Genomic DNA, 9,457 nt, shown 5'->3' on the forward strand with positions numbered 1-9,457 from the left:
TTGTATTAGTACCAACTGCCTACAATTAGACAGCTTTGGAGAGAGAAAGATAGAAGATGATGAAGAAGAAGAAGATTGATGATGATGATCTGTGAGGTGAATGGGGCTGAGTGGACTTTCACAGCAGCTGCCCTTTCAAGGACAACCTCTGATAGAGCTATGGCTGACCCAAGGCCATTCCAGCAGCTGCAAGTGGAGGAGTGGAGAATCAAACCCGGTTCTCCCAGATGAGAGTTCGCACACTTAACCACTACACCAAACTGGCTCTTTCAGCCACCCTTTCAAGGACAACCTCTGCCAGAGCTATGGCTGACCCAAGGCCATGCTAGCAGGTGCAAGTGGAGGAGTGGGGAATCAAACCCGGTTCTCCCAGATAAGAGAGCTCTGGCTGACCCAAGGCCATTCCAGCAGCTGCAAGTGGAGGAGTGGGGAATCAAACCCGGTTCTCCCAGATAAGAGAGCTCTGGCTGACCCAAGGCCATTCCAGCAGCTGCAAGTGGAGGAGTGGGGAATCAAACCCGGTTCTCCCAGATAAGAGTCCACGCACTTAACCACTACACCAAACTGGCTCCCTGCCTATAACAGCTGTAGTAGCACCGTTGTGATTTTATTCAAATGTTTTAATATTGTTTATTAATGTTGTCTTTGGTTATCTTATGTTGTTAGCCACTTGAGTGTTTGTAGAATGGGTGAGATATAATAATAATAATAATAATAATAATAATAATAATAATAATAATAATAATAATAATAATAATAATAATAATAATAATTTTTTGCAGCTGTTGTTTTTGGATGCTATGGCCTTTAGGAGCAGAATTTGGCTTTCCTGAGAGTAGGACTGCAATCTCTTGAGCTGAACACAAATGGTTATTTGTGGGGGGGCTGGATATGCTAGGGTCACCTCGGAAATTGCCATCAACCCTCAAACGAAGGATTGCGCCAGCCCCTTGAAAATTCATCTCGTTAATACGCAGGGAGTTAATTTTTTTTATAATGAAGAATGTTTTTGTGCAACTTGGCTGCCTTCCACTCCCTCCCAGAGATGAGAGGGCTTCATAAACACTGGCTAGGAGATTAACGCTGCTGTTCTAACCTCATATAGAGATCTGGGGCTGAACGAAGGCCCGGCTGCAGCCGATCCATGAGGCTGCACAATGCCCTTTTTGTCTGGGGGGGGATGGCAAGGGATCAAACCAAACGCCAACACCCCTGAAAACACAGGTCCGAGTTAACCTCCCTGGCCTCCCACCACGTCTTCCCCTTGCAATGTGCCGGGGCGGAGGGAGGGAGGGGGGGTCTTGTTGCCTATTAATATCGTTCCCCTCTGCGAGGGGGAGTTAACGAGTCAAAGTTTGGTGTCAGAGTTATCTGGAGGAACCATTCCAAAAGTTCAGCCAACTGTTTAATGGATAATACCTTTAATTTGGCCGTCGGGGTTGGAGACGCTAATTAATGAGGGTGAGCGTGCCAAGGAGGGTTTTCTTGCAGATAGCGGGGTGGGTGGGTGTGTGCAAGACAATGAATCTCAATGCACAGCTTTCTGTTTCTGGAAAGGGGGAAAGGTGAATGGCTTGCCGTTTCGAAACCATGGAACGGTTCTTTCTCTCTGTTTAGGGCATTTTTATTTTATTTTATTTTATCAAATGTATATCCCTCCCTCCCCTCGAGGCGGCTAACAACAACAACAAATTAAACCACATAAACATTAAAAACGAGATACATCATAAAATCATTCATACAATTTACAGTCCTTAAACCAAGATGTACGTATCTAATTTCTCTGAAGTTCTTGTTTCAGTATTTTTTAAAAAAAATCTCTCTCTTTTTTTATTCTGTTCTCCCATCAAGGATCACAGGTAGACCGGAGACCCTTTCCCCCTATTTCATCCAGACAACAACCTCATGAGAGACAGAAATTGGTCTGAGGATACCCAATAAACTTATAAGAACATGAGAGAAGCCATGTTGGATCAAGCCAATGGTCCATCCAGTCCAACATTTTGTGTCACACAGTGGCCAAAAAAAACCCAGCCAGGTGACATCAGGAGGTCCACCAGTGGGGCCAGGACACTAGAAGCCCTCCCACTGTTGCCCCCCCCAAGCACCAAGAATACACAGCATCACTGCCCAGACAGAGAGTTCCATCTATACCTTGTAGCTAATAGCCACTGATGCACCTCTGCTCCAGATATTTCTCCAATCCCCTCTTGAAGCTGTCTATGCTTGTAGCTGCCACCACCTCCTGTGGCAGTGAATTCCATGGGTTAGTCACCGTTTGGGTGAAGAACTACTTCTTTTTATCCGCTCAAACCCAACTGCTCAGAAATTTCATGGAATAACCACGAGTTCTTGCATTGTATCCATGGCAGAGTGGGAATCTGAGCCCAGATTTCCCAAATTCTCATCTGGTGCTCTAACCTATACTGTTTCATTATGCTGATCAGAGTCTAAAGGGACAGAAGTTAAAGAAGAAGGGCCATGGCTCAGTGGTAAAGCATCTGCTTGGCATGCAGAAAGTCCCAGGTTCGATCCCCGACATCTCCAGTTGAAGGACCAGGCAGGAGGTGATGTAAAAGACCTCTGCCTGAAACCCTGGAGAGCTGCTGCCCGTCTGAGTAGATAGCACGGATTTCAATAAACCAAGGGTCAGATTCAGGATAAGGCAGCTTCATATGCTCAAGAGTAGCTCCGTGCCCTTTTTCCTTGAGCCCATGAAGCCAGTGTGGTGCGGTGGTTAAGAGTGTCAGACTAGCATCTGGAGAGATGTGGGTTCGAATCCCTACTTGCACCTTGGAAGCTTGCTGGGTGACCGTGGGCTAGTCATACTCCCTCAGCCTCACCTACCTCACAAGGCTGTTCTGAGGATAAAATGGAAAAGAGAACAAAGGAAGCCCTACTGAGTCCCCATTGGCGAGAAAGGCACAGTACAAATGAATGAAATAAATAATAGACTCAGACCATTGGTCTACCATGGTCGATATTGTGTCCTCTAACTGGCAGAGATTCCACAATGTCTTTCCCGCCACCTACTACCTGATCCCTTTATCTAGAGAAGCTGGGAGATTGGATTTGTGACCTTCTGCTTGCCAAGCAGACGTTCTACCGCACAACCACGGCATTTTGTCTCCTTCACGCCTTTGATTCTGCCGTCCTCCTCGGACACACACTGTAATAATTTTCATCCATGTTCCTTTGATGCCCTTTAGATATGGCACTGCCTTCCAGAGCACCTGTATTCTTTTCTCTAATCCTCTGCTGAAGCAAAGCCTACGTAGGTGTGACTGTATTTCTCCCCGCTCTTCCCCACCCAGCCCCCTTTTGTTTGTTCCTGACCACAGCTTCGTAGCAGTTAGTCATCTATTTTTGCAGAAATCTCCTCTTATGCTTACAGAACGTACACATGGCGAGTGCTGTTAGTTAATGAATAAATGGTTGGTGCCCAAACAGGGTTTTTCAACAAGTTCCCCTTCCTTTTCATTTGTATTTCAATCTTGAAGCGGACCAGAAAATCCCTCCATCGAGTCAGTTTCATTCCTGTCTGAGAGTTGTGGAAGACAGGAAGCTATCTATAAATGAGGAGGAACAAGACAGACAGGCAGAGAGATCATTAATAGATAGATAATAGAAGGTATAACAGAGCTGGCCAAACCGTGGCTCGGGAGCCCCAGGTGGCTCTTTCACACATATTGTGCGGCTCTCAAAGCCCCTGCTGCCCCATTGACTGGCTTGGAGAAGGCATTTCTCTCTTCAAATCACTTCTCCAAGCCAAGCCAGCTAGCAGCCTGGTAGTATGCATTTAAAGTTAAAGTTGCTTTCTTTCCACCTTTCCTTCCCTCCTCCCTTGCCTTCCTGCTTGCCTTCCTTCCTGTCTTATGGCTCTCAAACATCTATATTCTATGTTCTCTTACGTTCTATATTCTATGTGGCTCTTACGTTAAGTAAGTTTGGCCACCCTTGTAGGTAGGTAGGTAGGTAGATAGATAGATAGATAGATAGATAGATAGATAGATAGATAGATAGATAGATAGATAGATGGATGGATGGATGGATGGATGGATGGATGGATGGATGGATGGATGGATGGATGGATGGATGGATGGATGGATGGATGGATGGATAGATAGATAGATAGATAGATAGATAGATAGATAGATAGATAGATAGATAGATAGATAGATAGATAGATAGATAGATAGATAGATAGATAGATAGATAGATAGATAGATAGATAGATAGATAGATAGATAGATAGATAGATAGATAGATAGATAGATAGATCTTTTGCTTGTTGGATCACTATAAGATTTATCTGAAAAGAATCAAACTCCTCTTAAATTGTCATATTTAAAAATATGCAGCCAGTTTAGAGCTCTGTAGGGATTTGGTCCCCCCTGGCAAAAGCCCTTTCATACATTAGACCTACCACATGCTAATTCAAATTCTTCACTGTCACCTTTTTTTGCACTACAGAAAACCCGAAACTCCAGAGGAGAATGTTTATTTTATCCCAAAATAAATTTAAATCAAAACAATCCCCCAAAGGCAGTTCATCCCCTACCTACTTCTCTGTGCCCCCTGCCCACAACCTCCAAGATCTTTAAATAGGTTTCTTTAGTTAAAAGCGTTTTTCCCCCCACCCTTTCCTTCTCTATGGATCATTTTACTTCCCCTTGATCCCTACAGAATTCATTTTTTCCTTCAAGGTAACAAAAATGCTTATGAGTGAAAGAGGTTTCCAAATTTCTCTTCGAAGCCTGAGCTTAAAGTGCTGTCGTTAACACATTTTAAATATATATATATATGTATTATGAAAGTTAGCTGTGTGGAAGGAGGAGAAAGGAATGAGATGGCCAGTGCCGCTTTGTTAAAAAGGCGTTGCGGTTTGAAAGAAAGTGCCCTGCGTTTTGCAAACTAGGAAAACAGATTGCTGTCAAAATGGGGCAATTACCTTTACGAGACTGGACAAATAACTCCTTTGAACACTTGACAGAATTCCCTGCTCCTTTGGTTGTATGTGTGATACATTTGACAGTTGTGCCTCTAGTACCCCCAAGACACCTTCTCCTTATAAAAACTGAGGTTTATTATTCCTAATAACCCATCCACCCCCACCCAGCGTATCCTGTATGACACAAGGAAATCTTGATAGTTTTAAGCTCTCCATTTTTTTTCCAATTTAGTCTAATTTTAGGTTTTACTGCTTTTTCAATTCCCACTATACATCCCATTGCAAAACAGATTAACTGTCTTTCTGATTGCCGCTCAATGCTTTCTCATCGGCTCCTTGCACTAAGAAGCAACAGATCCATATTTTAGGGAGACAAGACGATATTAACGTGATCAAATATTGTGCCTCTTTCAATAAAAATGTTCACAAGGGAACAATTCCCCCATGAAAACGCAAGCTTCATAACATCCGGCACCCTAACCTGCGTCCATCTTGTCATATACATTTTATGAGATATAACTTCCTTCTTACACACACACTCAGATGTCACAATGGAGTTGAACTTTAGAGAGGCATAACCTAATTCAATCCAGTTAAAGTAGACTTAACACTTTAATACCCTGCAATAGATATGCCAGCATGGAGTAGTGTTTAGTGGGATAGACCATGATCCAAAAAAAGATATTATAGCATTGGAAAAAGTACAGAAAAGGGCAACTGGAATGATTAAAGGGTTGGAACACTTTCCCTATGAAGAAAGGTTAAAACGCTTGGGGCTCTTTAGCTTGGAGAAACGTTGACTGCGGGGTGACATGATAGAGGTTTACAAGATTATGCATGGGATAGAGAAGGTAGAGAAAGAAGTACTTTTCTCCCTTTCTCACAATACGAGAACTCGTGGACATTCAATGTAATTGCTGAGCAATCGGGTTAGAACGGATAAAAGGAAGTACTTCTTCACCCAAAGGGTGATTAACATGTGGAATTCACTGCCACAGGAGGTGGTGGCGGCTACAAGCATAGCCAGCTTCAAGATGGAATTGGATAAACATATGGAGCAGAGGTCCATCAGTGGCTATTAGCCACAGCATATTGTTAGAACTCTCTGTCTGGGGCAGTGATGTTTCTGTATTCTTGGTGCTTCAGGAGAGGGGCACAGTGGAAGGATTTCTAGCCCCACTTGTGGACCTCCTGATGGCATTTGGTGTTTTTTTTTTTTTGTGGCCACTGTGTGACACAGAATGTTAGACTGGATGGGCCATTGGCCTGATCCAACATGGCTTCTCTTATGTTCTTAAGACACAGGTTGGAATTCCCACTCTGCCATGGAAGCTTGCTGGGTGACCTTGGACCAGTCACACCCTCTCAGACAAAGCTACCTCACAGGGTTGTTGTGAGGATAAAATGGAGGAAAGGGAAATAATGTAAAAGGCTCTGAATCCACGTTAGGGAGAAGGTGGCGTATAAATGAAACAAGTAAATGAATAATTATTCTAACAAACCATTGTTGATAAGTGAACCTTTCTGGTTTAATTTGCTTAATCTGGTTTGCAAAATAACTACTAATTTTCATTCCATTTCAAGATCCCCGAAAGAAATGTGATACTGAGAGGAACTCGAAGATCCATAATTTTATTAGGAGCGCTGAAAATAAAAACAGAATCCATGTGGGAGAGTAAATGAACATTTATTTTATGAAGAGTGGTAAAAATGTTGTTGGCACAGAATGAGAAAATGAGTATTTTTTTTTCTTTTGATAGAACAGTGGTTGCACGAGTCAGAGTGTTTTGATTTCTCTGAGTTTAATACGTTAAAACCAGCATGTACAGAAGGAAGAAGAAAATTAATTCTAAAGGCTGAATTAATTCCGAAGTTTAAACAATTGTGAGGAAATATTGCTTTAGTTGTACAAATCATACCAATGAGATGGTTATATTTTAGATGGATATTGTTGTATTTTTCTATTTGACATGATAAAAATGAAAAATAATACATAAAACTTCAGCAAAAAAAATGAGATTTGGTTCCATCATCATTCAGAACTGAAAGCTAATATTGACAACAGAAAATAGCGTTTCATTTGTTGGTTCCCACATCGACAAGCCTAGTTGTAAAGTACCTTTTGGCTGCCACAACAATCAAGGAGCAAAAGACTAGCTCCTCTGCTTGATGTTTGACTGGTTTTATAGCTGAAACTCTATGTAAATTTGCTATGCTGCATTTTTTATTTCTATGCCAATAAAGGTATTTGGATTGGATTGGATTGGATTGGATTGGATTGGATTGGATTGGATTGGATTGGATTGGATTGGAACTGGAAGCTAACATTGACAATAAAAAATAGCTTTTATTTTTTTGTCGGTAGACGCTGCATTCCCATAGACATTTACACTTGAGTAAGTGCTAGCAAAGGGAATGAGGCTTGGGAACAGCATACATCCTACCTGTCCATATAAATATATGTTTCAGTCAGATTAAAATATGAGAAGGATACAGCAACACAATAAAAGCAATAAGATATATCATACAAATGTTAACCAATAGGAACAGGGAAATTACCTTTAGAGTGACAAAATATGGCTGGGTGGCTATTATTAGGAGGAAAATCTGGTTAGATATGGCTAACCTTAGATAAGTAGTATCCCATAATAATATATATTATTTGAATGTATTTTATATTACGTAAACAATAGGGAACTATAATTTACTGCTCGTTTAGATATATTTTTAAGTGCCTGCTGAGGTTTGCTGACTTAATAACTATGCCTTTTTAGAATAGATTTATCTACTAAATTTTTAAACTTATATAATTGCTCTGTACAATGTAGATGGTTTAATCTTTGCCAACTCCAGGTTAGGAAATTCCTGGAGATTTTGGGTGGAGCTTGGAAAGGATCGAATTTGAGGAAAGCTGCAAGAAGAGGATGCTGCCATGCAGGCTCCCCTCCAAAGTTGCCATTTTTTCTCCCTGAACCCCCAAGGAGAGGAATTTGGAGCAGGATGGATGCTATTAGCATATGGACAAAGACAGCACAACCGAAGTTACAGTGACCAAATAACTAAGAATGCCTTGAAACAAAATCATACAAATATGTTCAATAGAAGACTAAGCAGCAATAACAATTCCCCCGAAGTTTCACAGTCCCATCAAAGGAGTCCCAATGAGCAGAATGTCGGCTTGATTCTGCCTGCTTCAAATCCTCTTCTAGCATAGGGGGCTCTCCACCAAAGGCAAAAGCTCAGAAAAAAAATATCAAAACAATTCTGATGCATCCATAAGTTGCAAAAAGCTGCAAAACCCACAAAGTTCTTTTTCAGTGCGTCCAAAGACTGCACATAGAATTCCCGATGGGCAAATGGGACAGAAAGTCTCCGGTAAGATTTCAAAACGGCACTACACTCCAAAAGGCTCAAGGCTGATTGATGCATCAGAAACACTTTGATTTTGCCTTTGGTTGAGATATGTGGTTGGAGCCCCCTGTGCTAGAAGAAGATTCGAAGCGGGAAGAATCAAGTCGACGTGTTCATTGGGGCTCCTTTGATGGAACTGTGAAACTTCTGGGGAATTGTTATCGCTATTTAGTCTTCTGTTATTCTGTTATCGCTATTTAGTCTTCTGTTATTCTGTTATCGCTATTTAGTCTTCTGTTATTGCTATTTAGTCTTCTATTATTCTGTTATCGCTATTTAGTCTTCTGTTATTCTGTTATTGCTATTTAGTCTTCTGTTATTGCTATTTAGTCGTCGGCCAGGCTACTATTGGGGCTCTCGAAATGGGAGCACATACGGCCGGGGCTGCGCGGACTGCACTGGCTGCCAATTACCTACCGAGTCCAGTACAAAGTGTTGGTTATTACCTTTAAAGCCCTATATGGCCGAGGACCAGCCTACCTAAGGGACCGTCTCTCCCCATATGAACCCCAGAGGGCACTGAGGTCAATGGGTAAAAATAAAGTGACCATCCCTGGGCCGAGAGAGGTCAAACTTCAAAACACCAGAACACGGGCCTTTTCAGCCGCGGCTCCGGCACTGTGGAACCAACTTCCGGAGGAAGTGCGGGCCCTGCAGAACCTCGACCAGTTCCGCAGGGCCTGCAAGACCGCCCTTTTCAGACAAGCCTATGCTGATAGCGACTGCTGAGTTGCTAAGAATAAAGAACCGCCATCTATAATACGATCACGGAACTATCTAAACTGGCAGAACCAGTGCCAAACAATTTTATTGCTGCCAGATATATTTAATGTAATTTGAATTATGTATCTTAACTTAATTAACTGGTTTTTATGTTTAATTTCTTTTTAATTGTTAAATTTAAAGTTTTATCTATTTATGTTAATCGTGTGAAATGTTGTTAGCCGCCCTGAGCCACCTAGGCGGGGAGGGTGGGATATAAATAAAATCTATTATTATTATTATTATTATATTATTATTATAGTCTTCACCAGGGCTTTTTTTTAAAAACAGGAACGCACAGGAACGCAGTTCCGACTGGCTTGGTGCCAGTTC

Source organism: Heteronotia binoei, chromosome 14 (genome assembly GCF_032191835.1).
Source record: "Heteronotia binoei isolate CCM8104 ecotype False Entrance Well chromosome 14, APGP_CSIRO_Hbin_v1, whole genome shotgun sequence".
Taxonomy (NCBI): domain Eukaryota; kingdom Metazoa; phylum Chordata; class Lepidosauria; order Squamata; family Gekkonidae; genus Heteronotia; species Heteronotia binoei.